Source organism: Lepisosteus platostomus, chromosome 1 (genome assembly GCF_059453375.1).
Source record: "Lepisosteus platostomus isolate fLepPlt1 chromosome 1, fLepPlt1.hap1, whole genome shotgun sequence".
Lineage (NCBI taxonomy): Eukaryota > Metazoa > Chordata > Actinopteri > Semionotiformes > Lepisosteidae > Lepisosteus > Lepisosteus platostomus.
The window spans coordinates 79,439,722-79,463,783 of NC_142611.1; the positions used below are offsets into that span (position 1 = coordinate 79,439,722).

The 24,062-nt window shown below is 37.8% G+C and overlaps 2 long non-coding RNA genes across 3 annotated transcripts in view; one reads left to right on the forward strand and one right to left on the reverse strand.

Annotated features, from left to right (window-relative positions):
- Positions 1-2,521: 2,521 nt before the first annotated feature.
- LOC148679001 (uncharacterized) lies at positions 2,522-14,839 on the forward strand. Its single transcript, XR_015939959.1, has 2 exons — positions 2,522-2,636; positions 14,619-14,839. It is a non-coding gene; the product is annotated as an uncharacterized LOC148679001 (long non-coding RNA).
- The window catches only part of LOC148679002 (uncharacterized), a 42,034-nt gene continuing 21,176 nt past the window's right edge, over positions 3,205-24,062 (reverse strand). The window contains exons 2-3 of one of the 2 annotated variants that reach the window (XR_015939958.1): positions 4,158-4,286; positions 3,205-3,682 (exon numbers count right to left, since the gene is read on the reverse strand). This is a non-coding gene — a long non-coding RNA (uncharacterized LOC148679002). Of the gene's footprint in view, positions 3,867-4,157; positions 4,287-24,062 lie in introns of both variants that reach the window. The other variant, XR_015939957.1, reaches the window with a different exon arrangement.

Sequence of the window (24,062 nt, forward strand, 5' to 3'; positions counted from 1 at the left end):
GAATCTGGGAAATATGTAAGACTCTTTTTATTGATGTGATCAAAAATAGCAACATATAGAACGTGAACTTATAAATCAAATGATTACATTTAACCTTGAAAGAAGGACATTTTGTTTAATAAAGAATCATATTGAGAAATGCTGTATGTTAATCACTGTAATGCACTTTGCTGTATTTTTTGTATATTCTAAAAAAATAAATTGGTTTCCTTTTTTATTTTTAGGGGACATTTTACTTTAAGCTTGATACTGAGATTCTATCTGTGAGTCATCTCATGGTTCAGAAAAGCAACACAAAATTATTATATTCTCCTTTGAATATTCTCCATTGGAATAAACACTGTTAAGTGGCAATAGAAATCACTATAGAGCTCCCAGTAAGTTACAAAAAGCTTTCAGTTTCACCTGCGCAATCTATGCTTTTCTAATAGTGTCAGGGTCAAAATCCAATAATTAGACTCAATCGTATGTCTACATACAGTACAGAAAGTCACAACTTTCCAGGGACATTTTGGATTAAACACTTGGTTTCTGATTGTGAAGATTGTGAAGAAATACAAAGGAGATATAACGATATTACCTTTACATGTTTGTGTTATTAAATGATAAAAAACATAACATACAGTAAGTAACCTTTCTTGCAAGTATGTTTTTATTTCTTTCAAGTTCTAAATTATGTTCTGTGAGTGACTGAGTCTTTGGCACCCAAATGATAACATAACCTGCTGGTAAATATTGCAAGAAAAACTGAAAACGTCATAATTTTTATTTGTGCAATATACTGTTCCATAAGAACACGGAAGAAAATATCCAAACAAAGAAACCTATCCCATCGACTGCACTGTGTTCCAGTGAACTGTATTATAGCATACAGTATACAAAGGTCATTTTCAAAATAATGACCTAACCTAAGTTCACCTAAAGAAAATAAAAATGGCAGTTTATCCAGAGCCGTAAAGGACATAATATTTTTTTAGATGTTAAATTCACATGTTCACATTTAGCAATACTCTGTAGACAACAATGGCACAGTGATTCAAACAAATGCACATTACGTGTACTGTATAGTCCCATTCTATACATATTATATATCATACCTGTATATACTCTTTCACAAACACCAGGCACAGGGCTGGTGATTTCAGACTCAATGTATGTGTGAATTGATGCAGTAACTCAAATGGCATCTTCGGCATCATGAACAGCTCACAGATCGTATCAATGTACTGAACTTGATAGAATAAAAGTACAATGACTAAGGTATCAGTCACCATCTTTACTAAAGGACTGCATCCTGATTGCTTATGCTGCATTTTGACTTTGGTTTGTTGAGGTTTATTGGATATTTATGTGCCAAGACCACAAACATTTTTTTCTTCCTCTGTAAGTCAGGTGTACTTACAAAATGGTGACTGCAGATGCCTCACCCATGCTTTTTGGACTCTGCAGTCATTTTAAGAAATTACTTCAAACTTAAAAAAACTAAACAGCAAAAACAAAACTGAACATAAAAGCAGAATAACACAAATTAGCAGCATTGTGATGTTGTTATAGGTACGCTATTAAATGAGCTTTCATCCTTTCCATCACGTGATTATGTTGAGACCAATTACAGAAAATAACACTGCCGATCCTGAAATTGTAACAAAATCATTCAAATATATTAATTTGCAAATTAGAAAGTTAAAGAGCTAGAAACTGTTTACTCAAGTTCTGTTTTTAGTTGAAGAAAATAAATTCCATTATCAGTCCTCACTTTTTTACATAACAACAGTAGCTGTATAAGGCTGGTGTTTTTACTTTAATGATCGGAGTGCGTGAAGTATATTTCTAGAGAGAAAGTGATATTGTTCATAATCCTGTATATGAGCAGTTGTCCCTGTCTTTCTCCACAAACACTTCTAACGATTGTCTTGACCCCCTGTCTTCATGTTACGTAGCTTGTTTGCTTACCGGAGGGAAGAATGAGCAAAAGAAGAGTTTCAGTAGGAGATAAATTATTGATATTTTGTGCCAGTGTTTCATTGCCATGAGCAACACAATCCTCAAGCAAAACAGGTGGAGCTGCACCAAATGGAGTCTTCCTGATCTCCTCCTCCAAAATGAGTGGATTCACCAGATACTTCTTCATACCAGAAGAAGGCTCCACAGCCAAAGCGTGTTTTTTTTTCTTCTCTTTTCAGCATGGAATAAACCTATTACATGAATTAATGAAGTCTAATGTCAGACCATGGTTATGTGTTGGGCAGTGGAAATACTGAGTAAAACCACAGCAATCCAAAAAGCAAAAGGAAGAGATGGTAGGGAGCAGTAAGAGAGGCAAGCAGTAGGGACAATCCACATGTATGTTGAAATCAACAAGAAGTAAAAGGAAAATAATTACAAAGGCTGGACAACAGCTGTGATTATAACTCTGTTGATCAGTCAAGGACGTAATTATTTTACAAATTATTTGACAAAAATGTAGTTTTAACAATTATGCATACAAGGGATGAAAACAGCACAGAAACACAGTGTGCTCGGGGGTCCAGATAAACAGTCCAAAAAGGAGTCCGAAGGGAAATCCAGTACAGGCCAAAGTCCAGAGCCGGGTAATCCACCGGGCGTCCATGTTTCAGCGCAGAGCCAGGAACAGAGTGAGCATCTGGCTTTTGAAGGGAGCAGGTGCACAAAATCAACTAAAATGTGAACGAGCCAGAGCGCCCTTAAGGGGAAGGGATTACAATCGTGACACTTTCCTAGCAGAACACCACTACCTGGTTTTAAAATCCTTCCTTAGTGTATGGAGGGGGCAGTATCACAAACCGCGAACAGCACACAGCAGACTGTCTGTCCAGTTTTAACAATCATTGGCAAAGAGGGGAATTCGATATGCTGGGATGTTAAAGGCTGTTCTTTCTAAAAGCCCTTTTCAAAAGGGCTGTGTTTCCAGTTCAGGGATTTTAAAAGCTGTCACATTGAACCTGGGCTAAATCCCTACTCCACTGGTACTATTGTAGCAGCCACCTGTCTGAACTGACCAAATCTTTCAACCTGAAAGTTCAGTAAGGGGCTTCTTCACCCATTTAAGACGTTCAGGCTTAATATGTTGCTTTGCAGCAACACATTTTCAGTGATGACGGACGTGCCAAATAAACTGTTATAGAAGTAGTTCTTAATGGTGATTATACTGGAAAATCTCACATACTGAATGCATGCAAGATAAGATCACTTTATTGGCCATATACAATTTCTTACATTAGGAATTTGTCTTTTCACATACCCCAGCTTGCTGTCCATGAGACACACAGACAGGGAGAGAGAAACTTGGGGTCAGAGAGCAGGATCAGCCATTTATACCGCGCCCCTGGAGCAGTTGGGAGTAGGATTCCTCTGCCGGCCTCGGGATACGAACCGACAACCTTTCAGCCACAGATCCTGAGCCACAGAGCCACTGCACCTGTGGCTAAGGGTGGGCACTGTTGTTTCATAGTTCTCAATGAAATGAATGCATGTAACAAGGACATCCACTTGTTTTGTAAAAAGAGTATACCTCATCTCTCCCTCATAATGAAAATGATTTGAAGCAATTTGAAATCACCTTTATTTATCACCATCAAACCGAAGGGCTTTTTCCATATGCTTATAGAGACGGATCTTGGATTTCACACGTAGAAAGTGGTGAGTGATTTTAGAAAGAGTTCTGTACAGAAACACAACACAAGCATTTCTGTTTTGATTCTTATATACAGTATATTTATATTCTTTGGAATACAAATTATAATATTTTTTTCTTGCAATGTTCTTCTTTTGATACGCTTAAAACCAGCATGAGAATTACATGTGGCTTTCGGGACAGCAGGATTAGTTTTAGTTGTTCCCTTAATCTGTGAAAACAAAGATTTGTGTGCCATGATGCTTGCTGGAAACATTTGCTTTCATAATGCTTTCTATCCTGACAACATAGAAATTGATACAACCAATTGTGAAGCTAAAATCCAATTGCTCAACTAATTCCTTCTTCTAGGTAGAAACACAGAATTAATCATCTGTCTAATCAAAGGCATGAATCACATTACCTCATAGTATAATAATATGACTGGGTACAGGGCATACTGTACTATTGAACAAAGTATGAGCAAAGCACACGTTCATTCCAAATGCCACACAATACTTACGGAGCACATGTTCCCCATTGAAAGGCTGGGTGCTATAGACAGGTGTTATGGATGTTCTCAAATTCCTGATTTATTCTTACAGAGCTGGAATTGAATCTGTAGCAGGTTGACGGATTTTGTATATCAGCCCTGTAAGAGACAGATTTCAGCACAGCCTGTCACAGGAGTAACATAAAACCTTGCAAACTGCTGCCAGTGGCAGGGCTCTACATAATGAAAAGAAAGAAACCTGGTCTCAGCGTATGTTGTGCTGCTGAATTTATTACATTTCAAAAATCGACAAATGTACCTATTAAACATTCAAAGGCTATCATTTCTTACATAATTGAACATTTTTCACCTTAGTAATTGGCTACGCTTGATTTTGAAAGATAGAAGCAGTTGCTTTTCCTGCCGTTGGTTCTTTATTACTTGAGCTCAGTATTTGGGACATCTTATTGATACGGCTCTCTTCAGAACATGCTACCCCCTGCTCCTGCTACATGTCTGTCTTTGAACAGCTTCTACTCTGCTGGGCATTCTGGAAATGACCTTTCCCTGGATTCACAGTTTGTTTGTCACAGATGTCGGAAACGGCAAGCCGTGGAAAGGCCAGGAGAGCAGTAGAGACCCTATGCATAGCAGTAAAAGGGGCAACACGGAGGTTAGCCCAGGCTCAGGGGGTTGGACGATGTTGGTTTAGAAACCTGTGCCCTCAGGCCACAGATGTGGGGCGACCTGGTGCTAGGTTGGTCTCAGGACATCCATACCCTCAATGCTGAGCAAGGAGCAGAGCAGACACAGGAAGTAAATAGGCTCCACAAGAAGACACACCGGAAAGACATGAACAATCACAGGGAACTAGGAACAGGACAGAAATAGAGCGCCCCCTAGGTGTACAGGGCTGAACATTGTTAATGGGTTCTGCCTTTTGACATTACAAACCTAAACATGCAACCTAAAAATGGTTGGCTCCACTTCAGATGTCTTCTGGCCCACACAAGACTGTGAATTCATTTCTCACTTACCACTGTTGCCCCACAACTGCCCGCTAAGCATGCAAATCATTGTCATGCACACGGCAAGCTGAGGTAATTTTGCTGGAGTGCAGGTTATTTCTTCTGAAGTTTCTTGTGCTGTAGCCACTGTAGTCTGAAAACAATTATGCAGCTGGATCAGGTAGTTCTAATGTTCCTGGGCCATTGTACAGTGTACAGTATTTCCAGGACATAGGTCATCCCTCACAGAGAACATTTCATTATTTGCGTAGCTTGTCTCACAGACCAGCCACCTCTAAACATGCCAATAGCAAACAGGGGATTCTCATTGCACAATTAGGATGTAGTCACATCTTTTGCTGTTCCAGGATTAAAGCCATTTTTTTGTACTTAATATAGATTCTTAGACTATAATTTTTGCAATCTGAAGTCAACTAAAATACCTCCAACACTGAACACATGGAGTTGAAATCATGACATGAGCTCAGTAGTTTCCTAAACCAAGGGACAATATTACTCAAATGATTAACAAACCATTGCGCTTCATATGTACAAATGCAAAAAAATATTATTATGAATTTACCTAGTGTGCTTGTGATGCAGAATTTTGAGTGATACAATTTCCTTTCATGTAATTACTGTTTGTCAAATGATGGCATCTATGTTAACAGTAAAGTTAAGAAGTGTTTTTGACACAGCATAGGGAGCTGAGGAATTTACTGTACATTACTCAATTCCAATGTAAAGTACACTTTCAGGTGGCTATATATCAAGAGCTGTATAACAAATTATCTTTAACCAAAGGAAGTACAGAAATAAACATTATTAACTTAAACCATATGTTTTTTAATGTGCATTTATCAAACATGATTAACATGCATGAGGTGCTTGCTATCTAAAATTTGTTCTGACTGATGACGCATATGCATGTTACAACTAAATGATCTGCACATACAGTAGGCTTTCAGAGGCTTAGGTATTTAAATGTCTGTACTTGTTGCACAGAGCAGTGTAGAATCTTCATCACAGAGCAGCAGATAAGACATGGATTCCTAAGAGGAGGGTGGTGGTTTCAAGGGCTCATAACAGATGCTGCTCCTGTTTTGTTTCTTTATTCAAAATTTGATTTTTCTTTTATTTTTCCCACATTGGCAGTAAGATTCCCCTTTAAAATTTTAAAAACTCATTGGCCTTGCCTTCATCTAATCTTGTTTTTAAAAATGCTGATACGAGCCATTGTTTCTCCAAGAGAATAAAAATATAATTTGTTTTAAATTGCATTGTATGCAATCATTGGTATTTTATCTATTTGTCTTCTATGTCATTAATACATTGACATGTCAAATAATGCAGCACAATTATTCATTTATTATCATGATTTAGCACAGACTAAATAAGTCAGTTCTGTGGCATAATTAAACAATTTCTCCCTGCCACTGTAAAGATATTTTCTTCTGTACATTTTCCCTTTGATTATATTACCATATTTGAAAGCTTAATTAAAACATACAAGCAAAAGATAATTAAATTGAACTGAGACTGGCAGTTGTCTTAATTGGTTTAAACCTGACACAGTTGTAATATAATTTATAAGAGAGATACGTTTAAAACAATAGGACTTGACAAAATGGGCTGCTCAGCCATGTGAACGACAAAATTATCTTGGTATATGCTGTATAATTTAATATATTTTATTTTTCCAGAAAGATTATTAGTAGACTCGGTCTATCCTACAGTTCTCTGGACACATAATTATGTGCTAAGCAGAGAGGAGAGATACCATACCTTATATTAATCCTGACCTAATTCTTGCTCTGGAGCTGATAAAAGACAGCTTCCAGGGCTCCCTTTCAGTCTTTATACACTTTCTCAGACAGAAGAAAAGCAAAGCATTCCATTACACTTCAGGCAATCTCCTAGTAACCACATTGATGGCTGTGGCTTTAGCAAGCGTGAAGTAATTGATGAATGGACTAATACCTTGGGATTAGTCCACTGAAGACCCCAACAATGCACTGAACAGATTTTCTAAAAACATAAAGCCCATATGCTGATTCATGGCTGTTATATAATGTTTAGACCCTGTGGGGTTGTGGACCAAGCTATGACTAACCACTTCTATACTTTTAAGCAACCATTCTCATTTTACAATAGCAACTTTAATTCCAGTGAAACCAGCTGCATGTCTGCCATTTCATTGAATGATTCGGGGGTTTAGGGGGCAACGTGTTTTGTTTTATCTTAGTATTGTTTTGTTTTATTATAGTAGTGACGTTCAAATTTCGATACCTGACTTTGTTTCCCCCATCTATGTTTTTTTATCACTGTTCCCTAAAATAAAATTTTCTCAGAAGGTAAGAAAATATTACTGAGATGGCCAAGGGCTGTCCAGATGGGGATAACTGTGGGGCTGTGGGATTATGGAACATGTTTCCCAGCCTTTTTTTTAATCCTTGGTTTCCTTCAAGAAACAACTGGATGTGATCCTTGGATCAATTAACTATGATTACCAGACAGACTAGAAAGGGGCCTAATGTCCTCCTCTTGTCTGTAACAGGTCTATTCGTATGTTCTTATGAAGGATACCAGCCTCTGAAGCATTATGATGGTTAAGGAAGTTAGAACTCTTAGTAAGTATGTAGTAATATTGTACGTAGTCATAGTTATTCCAAGCAAGGCCTTTCTCATTACCTGACACTTTTAGGCATCCGACAAAAATGAGCTTGATGGGTTGCTCATTGTGGACATTATAGGGCAAAGGAACAGGTAGAGGTCCATTCCTTGCTGAAAGGTAAACAACACAACATTTCGGCCATGGAGATTCTTCAACTTTCTTTGATGTCCGGCATGAAATGAACCTTTACTCATTCCTTTGCAGCCTATGCATGCTGACGTACATGTAAATACCTGCCCAAACCTCATCACAGGGAAAATACTGAGGTACAGTCGTATTGATCCAATGATGGTCATTGTGATATTCAGGAGAGCACATGGGCTGTAATGGAGAAACAGAGAATACTGTCCAGTACTGGCAACATGTATACAAAGGATCCTTTATTTTTTTCTTCCATTTAGTTTACTATTTTAGAAATGTTTGCAATTTCATTATGAACACCTTATTATCTTATCATGTTACTTCTCCATCCTGGTGTTTCACATTTTATCCACACATATGATTAATGCTAGTGTTGATCAAATTGTCTACCCTTGATACAACAATAAAGCATTTCTGTTCAATATCATATTAATCTTCATATCATATTATCTCATTCATCTTCTATGACTAATTCATTAATTACTAGCACACAGAGACTTACAAAATGATCTACTTGTATTTTTTGCAACACTCTATCTCATCAAAATGTATAGAAAAATATTTGAAGCTCTAAAAACAATGAGCAAAACAAAACACCTTGTCTGATCATTTTCAAGAGGTCCAATAATTCATAGTGACACAAAAGGAAAAAGACACGGAGAGAAATTTACAAAGAAATGTTTTATCTGACTTTGGAGAAAACAAAGACATTTAGAAGGCAAGCTTAAGCATTGCTGAAAACCGAACAGATGTCTTTGGACTGATGTCAAAACCTGTGAACAGCTCCAGAGTTGACATTTGAAACCTCATGTAAATGGAGTAACTGAGTGTTGTGTTATAAATGACTTTTTTAGGAGAGGCTTGGGCAACAGATAGTTTTAGAGCAGTATTATTTACATAGGCTTTTGTGAAAGATGCTCATGAGTAATATGATAACATAAATGTCTGTGACGCTGTGTGCTTGGGTGGGTATCAAACCACTGAAAGTAGAGATATCTAGTCTGCAATCCCAGATAAACTGATGTTGTGCATTAGCACAGAAGCAGAAGGAGCTTGCAACATCAACACACACACACATTTTGAATGACTAGACTATCACACTTGTAATGTAATACTTTGTGTACTCTAGCAGGGAACATGGTTTATTAGGTCATTTCTAGTGCTGCTCTGCTTTGACCAGAGCAAAATATTCCTTATGATGCTGATCACGTGATTGAAAGCAAAACATTTGGATAAACATCCAAGTTGCAAAAACACACTCCTGGAAATAAGGCAAGGCAAAGGTTATAAGATTTGAGAAACACTGAACTATTGTCTGCATATGTATACATGTCACTCAAGGACATCTAAAATCAGAGGAACTTTAAAAAAATGGTCTGCTGCCATCATCTTGTGCAACTCAAGGATTGCATTGTTTGCATCTATAGCAGCCATAGGTCGTAATAAACAACAACAGCAGTTAATTGTAATTATTGAGTCACTAGAATTGCAAGTAAATATGATTTAAAATGGGAATCTCCCACAGGCTGCTTTCATTCTTTACCAAACGTGTTTACAAGATGAAATTTCAGGTTAAAGGTACTTAACATTTTTAAGGTACCTGTGGAAGTGGTTAGATTCATATTGTTCTTTACACTTGTGCATTCTTCATCTTCCACAAAACTGTAAATGTCTAGCATCTGAATCACATCTTTCAAATTTCCTGAGTTAATAAAATCTAAGTTTTTCAAATGAAGAATTTCACTGTCTGGCTTTATTCTTTTTTTAGAAATCAATACTGTATTTTGCTTTATACAGTTTTATTTGCTTATTTACAAAAGGAAAACTCTTCATCTACCACTGAAGTTTACCCTCCACCTGAGTGGTATGAAGAGGCCGATATGTGCCTGCAGCCTCACCTTTGCAGATTAAGTGCAAAAGTGAGAAATTCCTTCACCAGCTGAATTTTGGGGAAAATTAGGGAAGCCAGTTTGCTGAAGCACAGTGTGGAGTTTAACCAGAGCCATACCCTGTGAGGAACGCCACCTACTGGTCCACCAACACCACTTTCAAAGGCAGCCTTGTTTGCTGTGGAATTTTCTAATTCCAGTGCTGACCAGGATCCTCCTTGCTTTGCTTCTGGGATCAAACTAGAAGGTAGTAGACTACTCCTATGTATACTGGGGCTATTATATTAAGTAAGTTAAACTACATTTATCTGAGTTTTCATTTTACCTTGCTGACGTTAATTTTGTTAAAAATTGTTTGCCTCCTGATGCACTATTAAGAATTAGTCAAATAAACCTAAGTGCTAGAGCCATTGTGATTGATACTGCCAGATATTTAGCCTGCTCGTGCATATGTACTGTAATCAGTAACTCCTACAATTGAGCCCTGTTGAAATAAAGTTTTTGTTAAGTGTGTGTGATACAGTATCTGGGATTTAATTTTCTGAATGCTAAAAAAAGTCCAACATGAATGTGCTACATGTTGTAAACAGTGTAGTAGAAAACATTAGTTTTGTGACCCCTAATAAATGCAAATTTAATGGAATCTTTTGAGCCAATAGGCACACTTGTTTAATTCACTGATACATGTCAAAGTACTGAAATCCACTTCAAAGAAACTTATGTGAATGAAAACATTGAACTTAAAAAGCGTTTTTAAAAAAGCACAAAATATTAATACCCTCGACATATACAGGAAGGATCCCAGCACAAATATAACTAAAATAAACAAAGCAGTGCAACAAGCATTTTACATCTCCCTGAGTCCCAGTTATTCTTTCTTGCATTTCACCTCATTTCCTTTTTTCACACATTCAAAACCTAAAATATAACACCTGAGATTTATAGTGCACTGTAACCAACACTGCACCTCAGACACACACACCAGTCTGTGCTGAATAGCCAGTTGATGAAATACACTCCCAATTTGCTAAATGATGAAGAAGTAAAGGCTAAAGGAGTGAAAATTAGCTGTATGTAAAGCCCATTATGCATAAAAAAATTGTTTTGAAGCCCAATCCATTTGTGGTATTTCAGTGAAGTCACAACTGCTGTTCAGAGTTCACAGAGTTGAAATACTTATTACTTAATCTTAAAATATATAGAGTGACCAAAACATCATAACATGAATCAATGGAGCCTTGTTATAAATCAATTACCTTTGTTCATTGTAGCAAGAAACAGTAAATCTGAGACATAAAGTGTCCTGATATTTACAAGAAAAGTTTAAGGCTTGGTGACCATATAGGGCAAAAATGTGGTTATGTTCATTTATTTGTCATCTTGGCAGAATTATGTACACACAGAATAAAACCGCAAAAGCTCTATTGTGTAATAAACAATAAGCAGGTAGGGAATAAGAGAGTTTTTGTGGTATGGGTAAAGGTCATTCACCAAGATAAACAGTGCAGTAACTTTGTAGTTTTGCTGATGCTGCACCACATGAAAATAAATTAATTTTCATAACAGCCCTAGTCATATAGTTAAGTGTATTCACCAGCCATGTACATCGTGTCAGTTCAAATTGTGAAAAATGGCCTCTCCTGAGGAGACGATGCTACAGTATGTGCGGCAATGACAGCCACCCTTGTCATTGTTTATTGTAGAATTCCTACATAGTGGAAATATTTATTCTGATGAAGACTATTACAAATAAAATAACTACCCGAAAATGACTGACCTTTAGCAGCTACGTGTGATATTTCCGAGATGCTGGTTTAAGCAGAACCTAATGATTTCATTGGAAGTGGCAGATCCTGGGTACTCTTTTGTCTTGTGTTATTCCCATCTGAAGGGAATGTCTGTTTAATCGTTTAGCTGGAGACTTATAACACCATTCCAGTGGCTGTTGTATAAAACAAGATGATCTATTTCAGACATAAACTGTCAGTAAACAACGAACAAAGAAGTTTCCTATTCTCAGCCTTTAACTAACTCCCCTTAGGTTTTCAATTGTGATGATGTGTCTTTGTTTCCTACTAAATGAGAAACAGTCCCCTGGGTTGAACCTATCTATACCTATTAGATTGTGTGTACAATTACATTAGGTAATATTTCCCATAGAACAAATAAGAAGAGGGGGAATTACTGTTACATGCTAGGTTTTAGAGCTCTTCAGGGAAGAGAGTGTGTGAAAAGGAGATTCAAATGTTATGTGTGATGATACACAACAGGGGAATGAGGAAAGAACTGAACAAGACTAGAACAGTGCTTTCAAATCTGGCTTTTTTGGTGTCATTTTGAACTTTTTTTGTTTGTACTTAGTGTTTTTCATAGAACATGGTGTTACATGGTGTTTTTTATTTGGAAGAATTGCGAATTCTAGATGCAGTTGTGGTGCAAAGCAAACCTGTGCAGGCCTAGTACTGTACATGTACTGTAAGTGCATGCTGTTGTATTAAGGTTATTGTGCCCACATCATGTCAATTTCAAATGAAAAAAAAACTAAACTAAAAAAAGCACAAAGCAGACTAATTTCCTGTTATATGGATAGAATATTTTGTCCAATTCATTCATTAATCTTTTTAATAAAATATCATTGCTTTATACTATACTATATGTGATATGGAGTTGCATTGTAATGTCCAAAGACATCTGGACAGTAGTGGACACACAATACTATACTTTCAAAAGAGTCGATTCACTTGGTGTGGCTGTATTTTTGTACTTTAAGGGCACATCCATTACTGTATTTTTATACAGTATATCTGTGACAATCCATATTAAGGGCACAACACAACAGTCAATACAGTTGAAAATATCACTTATTCTGTCTCATTATTGTATGGTAGGTGGGCTCATCCAGTGATTAGAGTAGTCAGAGAATTAAGACTTTGCCCCTGCATTTCTGAAAAGAAACACCATGTTATTTTGCTTTTCAGTGCAGTACTAGTCACACTCAGAGGAGACTAGCACTGGGCAGTGTTCTCTTGCTAATTCTCAATTAGTGAACTGCAATAACTGTAACTGCAATAATTCAATACTCTCCCTCTGTGCATGTAATGAACATTCATTTTCTAGGCATAGAGATCTGAAAGCAAGCACAAAATAGGAAGAGGAAATAGACTCACAAGCTTTTCCCTTGTGAAGAGAGAAAAGAGGCCAAAATTACCAAAACTATTTTTCAAGAGAATCTGGAATACACATCTGTGTTCAACAATTTCCTTAACCTGGAAAAACCATTGGGTCCCAGTTAATTCCTTAGCAATTTTCATTTTGCTGAGCAACAGATCTTTATTAGAACAATCCAAGTATGCATCAAAGTTAATGATAATTACAGAAATTAGGACATAAGATAAAGCTACATATTCCATGGCTCATGGATACAAGGTTTCAATAGCTGAACATATCAATCTTCCTTGTGCTGTGACAACAGCAGATGTATGTTCCAATATGTAAATGAAAGATTTGGTTTATTTCTGTTTAATACATGCTTAACTGGGTTTTCCTTCCAAAACTAAACAATATTTCCAGCTTGTGGAATTTTCACTCAGCACTCAACGACAGTATGTCAACACGGATCTATAAATCATGTACTGAACTGCTGAGAAATGATTTCAGCTAATTTGTTTTTTTCATGTAAGATTCTTAGATTAGGTAGATGATAGAGCAGCACATAGCAGTTTTGAATTCATTAAATGAAAGTCAGTGATAGAGAGATCTGATCTTCAAATCTATGCTTTATATAGTCTTGATCCTGTCTGCTGCAAAAATCTTTTCTTTCTTTAAACGGCTTTCAGTCCTCTTCCCAGGAGATCATTGAGTATGTCATTCCATATCCTGGGACAGCCTCTGAATGCACAGCACAGCGATGCCAAGCCACCTCTCGTGTGCCCAGTAATGAAATTCACTGCTGTCTCGTTAACCAGGCTTCCCAAAGGGACGAGTATGTGAAAGTACTCCAAAGACAAGTGCTTGGAAGTTTCAGTTTGACAAGATGCATTTTTGTCTTGTCAAACTGAAACTTTCTGGAAAAAGTAAGTAAGTTACCAGCTACTTCTACTGTGATATGCTATGTAACTACAAATAGTTGCATAGAAAACAATTATGTAGAATAATGAACAGCTGTATTCTTTTGCAAAAGAACTGAGATACAGGATTATGTGCTTTTGAGGTTTTGCGAGACTGTGACACTCACTGGGATAACCTCCTTCCAACGATGAATTTGATTACCTTTAAATTTTAAGACCTCTGTTAGTAATGTTTTGCAAATTAACAGTCTTATGTGCTACAATTTCCACTTGTGTAACGGCAGCTGAGAGATCCTTGTCTAGCTGTGTAACAGCCAATTCATGAAATATCATAATATTGTTAGCTCACACTGTTATCGGTGAGAGCTGCAGCATTTCTCCAATGAATGCTAGCTCTACTGTGAGAACTCCATCTGTCACGCCCCACACTCTCCGTCACAAATGCCATTACATTCCCAAACCCACTGTTTCACAATCTCAATCCTAATTAAACACATCACATTCCCACATGCACCAGATTCCACAAATTCTCAATCCCGGACCAATTATCTAACCACATCCCTTTACCTTCAGTATTTAAAGTTCCCTCACACACCAACCCTTGCTCACTATTGAGAAGCCTCCTGTAGTATTTTCTTGTGTGTTTCTAAACCTTTTGACTGATCTCCTGGTTCCTAATCTTTGGATTTTGTTTTTTGGATTGTCTTTTTCAGATTTCCCTGGTTACCAGACTCATTGCTTTTCCAATCGACCAAGCCCCTGAATTACGTGTTTTGGGTATTGTCCCTGTGCTGCTCCACATTCTGCAGGATTCACGGCTATGCAGAAGGATCCTCCTATTCTGGATATTGGTTCCCTGACACCATCTAAACAAATGGACACTCAGTCCTCATGTCTCTAGTGGCTGAACAGTAAAGCTGAGTTAATTTCCAAATTAGAGTTTCTTATTCAGTTTTTTTTAAGAGGAAGGATATAATGTGTTAAAACCAGCGATGGGCAAAATCCATGGTTGTTTCTTGGAGCAGGGCTATGATGGGGACCCTCATCCTTGCAGTGCTTAATTCCCTCATATGCAGTCTACTACTTCCATTTAGTTTCTACTTGAAGCTTTTGGTGTTTCTCTGTTAATAAACTGTGGGTTTTTATTCTATCATTCATTAGATGATAGGAAAAGCAATTTCTGGTGATCTGTAATATAGAACTTTTGTTCTTCTCAAAGTAGCCTAATTTATTATTAAAGTGCCTTTTATTTGTAGTGTTTAGGTCAGCATGGATTAGGCTGTTCAGTTTATAGATTTATGTATTACTTATACATTTGTCAATTTCTTTAAGATAGGTTTGAAGTGCCACTGCAGTGCTCCTGTGGTAATCTTCTCAATGAACAATATTAAAATGTAAAAAAAAATGTTAATAATGCAGTGTATGTAATACAATGAAAAAATTGTACGTGAGCCTCGTGAGTACCCTAATTGCATGTTAAAAAGTCATGTTAAATAGCACTACTGAAAATACTACATTTAGTCTTTGTTCTGCCCTAGATTTCACATTGACCTAAACAATACTGAAGGGGAGTCTTCAGAACACCAATCATTTCATTATACCTACCCCTTTTTCAGAGCCACTGAAATAGATAGTTCTTCACCAACAGATACAAAGCAACTTTTGCTGGCTGCCTACTTCCTTGAAGATGGTCTGGATTAAACTGTTCCTATGTTCCAACCTTCTAATGAGCCGCCTTTTCAACATTACATCACCCTTTGTTCTGCCATTTCAGGTTCTCCTTGAAAAGATGGCTTTTTTATGTGCCAGTCATGTTAAGATTGGGCATTTCTATGTTGATCAAGATTTATACAGTCCTGTGTACTGTCTCTCAGGAGTATATCTGATGAGTTCATTTGCCTTTTCACTTCTTTTGAAAGAACTAGAGCAGGGCGGGCAAAAAGACTTGAAGAAGGAAGTGTTTTTCCCAAGGTGAAAAAAGAAAGTGACATCTGTGGTCAAAGTTGATATCTGTTCCAAAAGCAAAAGCACAGTAGAAGTGGTTTTCAAAAATATTTAATTCTAAATTTTGATTTTGTGAAATATATCTATATAAAGATCAACGTCTTGTAATTTATCAAATTTGCTGGCCTTATTCTTGGTGCTAGGCTACATATTCATGTCTAAATCTAACATGTGGTAACTGATAGCTCTGCTAAGACCTGTTCATGAAAGTGAAGAGAATACAAAGACAAATATTTTGTTATCAGGCACTTAACCTCCTTAGCAAGGGAAAGTATGAAAAGTATGATACAACATATGATACTACCGTATGTCTCTGGAGTCAGCAACAATATTAAGAGTTTAATATTTAGGGCCTGGCCAGATTAGCCCCTTATCACAGTATGTTTTCTCTGATAATGCGGTGGTACAGTCTGGCAAAGAACAGCACTTCTATGTGTTCTATGAATGTTTCATGAATATAATTGAATTGTTGATAAATGCAGGCAATGGTTAGCATGCATAAGGCAGCCTAGGGCTGTGTGCTTTCCTTGGTGCTGTGGCTTTGAGGAGCTGTGGTGCTAAGAAACTGGCACACACGGCTTGTCTGTCATCTGTGACAAGATGGTCTTTACAAGAGCAAAATGTAGGAGTATGTAAATAAACTGGAACAGCAATATTGCTTTGAGTCAACAGTTAATGGTGCTAAACAGTTGCACAGTACATCTTCACTCATTGCCATGCTATGTAGAGAACAGACTTTCTGAAATGGCTTGAATTCATTCCAGCCACACGTGCATAACAGGCAGAAGACCCAGGAGCAGTACAGGAGTTATTTTGGAGTTAATTGTATAACCACAGGGCCTGGATTGCAGGCAGAAAGTTTGGTCTCAGTCTTGGAGGGCAGGTGTATCTGTGGCAGGTTTTCCAAGTGTTTTCAAAGCAGCAGTACCTGATGAGCCAGGATGAGTTAAGCCATTAAGCCAATGGAGAGCTGATTTGGGATGATAAGAGCTGAGCTGGAAAAATACCTGCCAATTCTTCCCCCTTCCAGACAAGGACTGTTTGTCCCTGTTCCAGAGAGTCACAGGTAAGAGATGGGGACACAGGTGTCAATGTGTTTCACCAACTAACCAGGTTCTGAAAGTTAATCTTTACTATATTTCTAAAATGAAATTTATTTCAATTTCCATTAACTGAAATCAACTATCTCAAAATAAATTAGTAGGTTGGGACTCTTTTTATTATTCTAGAATTGTTTTTTGATTCAGGTAAAATGTCATTGGGTTTAATCTAATAGTGCAATCTTCCAAAACATTCGTCACTATGAAAGCTGTTAACCTTTAAATTAACCAAAAATAAAACAGATTTCTGGAATGCATTGTCATTAGAAGAGCTATGTACTGTATGCAATTTGCCACTACATGAAGCAGTATACTGTATGGATTAAGACTGTTCAGTATTTATTTGTAAATTACTTAATATGCAATGATTTCTTAATAAGCCCAGTCTTCAATAACTCCTGTCCAGCTATTTTACTTAATATCTGATTTACTATTTTAAAGTATGTTATGAATCTAGAACATCACCCTGTTAAGAACTAAACTGTATTCCTTTCCTGGAAAAATACTGTATCTTTGCAAGCAGCATTCATGTAAGAGTTTAGCATTTTTCTCTTAAGATAACAGGTTACATTTTCATTCCGTAATGTAACACCTGTAGTAAAACAGGCCATGCATGAATACCAGTAAACAGCTACTTTATAAACTTGCTAAATATACTTTGGGCAAGAACCTCTTAAACTCAAATTTGTAAATGACCACATATTCCTAATACTGGCCTGAGAGAGAAATAAGACTGTTTTCTTAAACTGCTGTTTTGTTACACAGCGCCTTAAAAAACACAGCACATGTGAATGAACAAGATACTCATTTAACTCCTGAGACATTTCTGAGAGGCCATCTTTCCTGTTTACCAGAAGAGTGCAAAGTACCAAAAACAAATTTATGCATCTGCTGTATTAGGTTAACAGACTTCACTGAGTCTTCACTGAGGTTTGAGATAACGACAGCCAAGTTGCTTTCACCCCAGATGTTCTAAATCATAATCATTTCCAACATATTTTCTGAATCTATACACATCATACACAAATTTCTCTTTTTGCCTCATGCATTTCTAACTACAGCAAACAGTGAGGTGAACTCCTCACTCTGCTTGGTCTCAGCCTTCAATCCCAAGCAGAAATCTCACTATACCTACTGTAAATACGTAATAACTTTCATCAAACACATCTAATTATTGACTGTTGTTATTCCCCATGAATTTGACATTGGTTGAGATACAGAATGTGGTATCCTGAGGCCACGCCAAATAGAAACCAATTAGACAACACTCAAATTTTTACAGTACATGTGATCAAACTGGGACCCATGGCTATGATCCCACGTGACTCAGGAAAAAAGGAGATGTTTTCAAAGACTGTTGCTCAATTTACAATGGGGCTACAGAGCAGAATTAATGCAACTAGAGTTTTTAATAAAATCAATCTGACTTTACTTACACCTCCTGCTTATTTGGACATACAGCAACACTATGAAATTACATACTGTATACTCTCCCTCTAAATCATCACTTTACCAGCTGTCGTCTCCTAACTGGTCAGGTAACTGAGAGCAAACAGCTTATTCCTTGCAGTATTGTAGCGATCCCCTCCTCCTCCGGATGGGCTGTTCCTGTGCCTCTTGGCCCTTTCCCCTCTGCCTCCCCTTTGCCCGCCTTTTACCCCCCCATAAAAGAAGGGAAAAACCCCTTGTCACTCTTTTCCCACCTGGAATCATCCAGGAGCAGCACCTCTCTTCTTCTCCGCTTCGGCCTGCTTCTCCTACCCCCTGTGAACAGCAGGCCGGCTGTAAATGAAAAGGGCAGTCACACTCCCTCACGAGCCTCCTCACCTCCTCCTGTCTACTAACCGCCTGAACACGCCCATCAGTACAGTATTCTGGGGAAAAGAGGTCCAGACGAGCATCTCCCACTGCCCTCTTCCAATACACGGACATATAAAAAATAATGACATGCATTGTTTAGAAGAGGAAAGATTGGTGCAGATTTGATTCACAGCCTGAAAGGTGTCATTAATATGAGCCCAAAGGACTACTTTCATTCATCCATTTTACCCAGTAATAATAATAATAATTGCTTACACTTATATAGCGCTTTTCTGGACACTCCACTCAAAGCACTTTACAGGTAATGGGGACTCCCCTCCACCCACCTGGATGATGTGACGGCAGCCATAGTGCGCCAGAACGCCCACCACACATCAGCTATCCATGGGGAGGAGAGCAGAGTAATGTAACCAATTCATAGATGGTGATTATTAGGAGGCCATGATTGGTAAGGGCCAATGGGAATTTTGGCCAGGACGCCACAGAGAGTCTGGACCTCGGTTTTACATCTCATCCGAAGGACGGCACCTGTTTACAGTATAGTGTCCCCGTCACTATACTGGGGCATTAGGACCCACACGGACTGCAGGGTGAGCGCCCCCTGCTGGCCCCACTAACACCTCTTCCAGCAGCAACCTTAGTTTTTCCCAGGAGGTCTCCCATCCAGGTACTGACCAGGCTCACACCTGCTTAGCTTCAGTGGGTTGTCAGTTGTGAGTTGCAGGGTGATATGGCTGCTGGCAGTACTGGGTCGCGGGGGGTCAGGTGTGTCTATCCTGGCAAGCAGTGGGCACAAGGCAGCAGCCACCCTGGACAGAGCACCAGCCCATCGCAGGACACAAGCACACACACACTCATATGTGTGAGAACCTACAAACTCCCACGCAGATAGCACCCCACATCCAGAACTGACCCCAGGGCCCCAGCTTCTGCAACGCAGCAAAGCTCTTGCATCGCCAGACTCCTTTTACTGTGGACCTGATGACACACGGGTGTCTTTTAGTAATGAAGAACAAAGGCCATGTTGGTAGAACTAATTTTATACAATTATTCAAGAAAGAGATTCTTGGATCCACTGTGCTCGTGTGGGCGTTGAAAGAGTTTTTTTTTTGGAATGGCATAACAACAATAATAATAATAAGATTATTGTCTTCTGAATTTTAACATACTGTACCCAGAGATATGAAGTGTTTATTAAAGATTCAATTGAAAATAATTGGACTGGAATTGAGAAACTTGAAACAAGCAAGCTGAGCCTACTAGGTTGAAACTAAAACTTGGTTGGATTGGTTAAATTGCTTAAATCTTATAAATACAGTGAACTGAGCACAGCAGCCAGATTAGCTTCATTGTGTTTTTTTTTTAATTTAGTGATCACAAATGCCTCATGGTGTTTCATATTATTATTATTATTTAATTCAGATAAATAGAATTTTACAATCTGATTAAATGCATTTTATTAATTATATTAGTTATTAAAATTACATTTTTTTAAAGAAAAAAATGTTTCTGATTTTCAGTTCTTTTGTGCAGGTGGTAGTTGCTGTGTTGTGATGATAGCAAATGAAGAAAGTAGGACATATCTTCAGAGAAGGGTATTATGCTTAACTGTAATTGAATTAAAATATAGAATGACATCACAGCCACGTGACAGTCCAGTGTGCGTCTATATTTGTGTCTTTTAAGAGGGTGATGGAAATGGGTGGGGCTGGTAATGTGCTGCCACTTCAGCTCCTTGTAATGTGTCACTTGGCAATAAAACTAGAAACCTAATATTAGCAGCATCGATGTGGATATCTGAGCTTCATCATCATGGTTTGTCATAAAGAGAAGAAAGAGGCCCCGCAGGCCTATAGTTTACGCAATGCAGAGTGTAAAATTCCAGTGCAGAGAGGTTCAATACAGAAACAAACAAGCAGGAAATTAAATCGCTATATACCCACAGGCTGTGACCCGTGGAAAGTTACGTGAATCACACTTTTGTTTTCAGTCCTCTGGTACTCTTGGCAACGAAACTTCACAGCCTTGAGTTTGGACCCCAGAGCGATGTCTAGACAAAGAAAGCAGCCCCTTCATTAGACTTAAAAAACTCCCCCCATAGCCAACCCGTTGGTTGCTTTTCTTCCACTTTTGCAGTTTTGTGAACCAGCTCCCATGAACTGGTTTGCAAACTTTTACATTTTTCAGGCATAGAGCAATAATTCGTCTCACTCTAAAATTGAAATTTGTTTAGTTTAGGGTGAGTCTCGTCTTGTTGGTTATGTATAAAACAGTGAATAAGACTACTACTACTGTCAGACTCTGCTTATCTCACATTATGGACCTCTGGACAAGACATGGCCAAGAACGTTCAGTAGAAATATACTGTATACAGGTAGGTTGTTATTTATATAGAAGTGCAAAGACCTCTATAGAGGTCCAGAAATGAATAATCACAGCCTGTATTAAATTAGACAATTCACTAGAAATCTTAATTACAACTTGCTAGGATGAATGAATGTTAAATAACCTTAAACTCTAAACACGAAGAGTCAGAATTGCCAAGTACGGATTAATTAGCAGCATTTATCCCAAGTAATAAATTCATTCAAAGTCACTGGAGATGAGACGTATCATTGTGTCTGTTCCTAAATTGTACATTCAAAAAACAAAACCTCCCAAGTGGGGCTGGTGAAATTGAGGAAAACTGGTTTTATCTTTTCAGCTGAGTTCTGATGGCCCTCAGTCATGTTCACAACAGCTCACTTTAAATCAAGGTACCTTCTATCTTAAAATCAAGAGTGTCGTATTGAATGAGATGTGATGTGGCTGCATACAATTTCAGTGGATAATTTTTAACAGCAAGTATTCTAAATGAGGTCTAACCAGTTTATTTAATTTTAACATAACATCCCTTGATTTAAATTCTATACTTTTAACTGCAGAGCTGTGGTAGCTCAGATGGCAAGGCTGTCTAGCTTTTGACCAGAAGGTCCTGGGTTCAATCCCAGGTAGGGGCAAGTGATGGAGTTCTAATTCCTTCCAGTCGGCTCCCAGGTCCACTCAGCCTGCTTTCCAAATGAGTACTGGAGTTAATCCTTCTAGGGGTAATAGGCTGGCCGGAGCATGATGCTGACCACATCACCTCCACCTCCAGTGTTGGATGGTTGAGGTAAAATGGCGGCCCTTGCCCCCCATTCCTCATGGGGCTTGATGGCCAGAAAACGGCCCTCCCTACCTACTCTTAACTGTATATCCTAGCATTTTGTTTGACTTTCTAATTGTTTCCCCACATTTAAAGGTCTTCATAGAACCCATTGTTTTCTTCTCCGTCATTGGGCAAGCAGCACTATTCACAACACACTACATAAAGAAAATATCAAAGCTGATACAGTTCAGAATATTCAATTGTGACTAAAATGTGTTACTCACTTAATTTATTTCACCCTAAGAGAATTCAGTTATGAAATGTGACTATTTTGCTCTTTTTTTAATTGATGTACATTTATGCTTTCGTTTATATCACAGTAGTCTCTTCTACTATAGTGTATATGTATTACATTGTGCTGTAATGCTGCCCATTTAAAACAACTACATAAGAATGATCTTCCCTGATTCGTATCCACTGCCCTTTAAGCCATTAATTCACAGTGAAATGTTAAAAAAATATCCCTTCATAGATATTAAGGCCATTGTAGACAGGTTTCTTGTGCACTTACATTGGTGAAAGTGACAAATGTCTCACCTCAAGCCATTAGTAAGGGGTATTTGCCTTGGGCTTCCTATGTTTGATCTCTCCAACGTGCCTGACCTCTCTGGCTGTCAAGGTTTGTTGTCAATGTCAAGTGCATTGTGTGTGGGGCCAGTCAGCTGTTCAGATGGTGATTTACATAACAGACGCAAGCTGTTTCTGAAGGGAATAAGGAAATGCCCAAAGAATCTGTTCCGAGGTCAGTCTTTTTTATCTTTTGCATGTTAATGACATCGCATCTGTTCATAAATTAAATGTGTCTTATATCTGTGCAGATGACACTTACTTCTCCCATCTGGAAACCAGTTCATTTAATCTTCATGTGGCTTTCAATCAATAACCATCTTCACTCCGAAACAACAAACTTTGGTTTAACGCTTTTAAAAGAGGCAGATGGACACCTCAATTTTAATTTAGCACAAATGTCAGTGCCACAACAATTGCTGTGCATGACAGGTTCCAATTTTAAAGCTTGTCAAATATGAACTGTTTTGCAATTGAAAGATTACAAACATTGAATGATTAAAATCTTAAACAAATCTTCGCTCAGTCTTTCGATTTCTTTACAGGAGAGGAATATTTTCTGCTGTTTATAACTGCTGTTTTATATTTAAACATATTTATATATGTAAAATCATATGTTTATCTATCTTTTGGAAATGCATCATGTTTGGATAAATTATAAAACACACAATTGTGAAGTTAATGCTTATAACATATCAGACATGGACTGTCTGAAACTGGTCATTCACCATATCAGATAAGGGTGTTGCTAGAAGCAGACACGAATATAAAAGCCCTCCACAAGCAAACCAAATTGAAAACAAAAAACCCCAGTAACGTTATTCACAATTTTGAAAAAAACTGCTTCAGTTTCAAACCAAAAGCCAGGAATGATAATGAGACCTATTAGGCCATTAGAAAGTAACCTTAAGAAGGTGCATTTGCCATAAGAAAGTGCTTTTTCTCAAAAACTTAACCCAGAAAATATACAGTGTAATTATTGCACAAAGCAACGTGACAACATTAACAAAGTCTTAAGAAAAACTTTTAGAAGATCAGTCCTTAAGTACGGTAGCTTTTGTCTTTTGCATTTCAATAAACTGTGGAGTGGAGATATTGTTTTGCTCATGCTGGTTTTGAATTGAGAGCAGCTCAATCTGCTATTCCCTTGCTCTCACCTGAGCATTCCAGCTATTTGTTTTGTGGACATAAATGGCATAATGGAACAGTGAAAAGGTTTAGTTTAGTAAGGTTCAGTGTTATTTAATCAAAGTGCATATTCCAAAATGACAAAATGGTGTTATGGTACTGGTTCACATTCTCAGATGTCTCAGACGTGCATAATTTGTTTTCCATAAACTAGTGTTTTAAGGAGAAATAAATGGGTGCCCGGCCTTTTTTAACCAATTAAGCATGATTAATTTGGGATTGTTGTGGGGATTGTTTTCAGTTTTTAGCAGCATCTACAGTATGTGCCTTTTGTCTTAGTCATAGCTTTG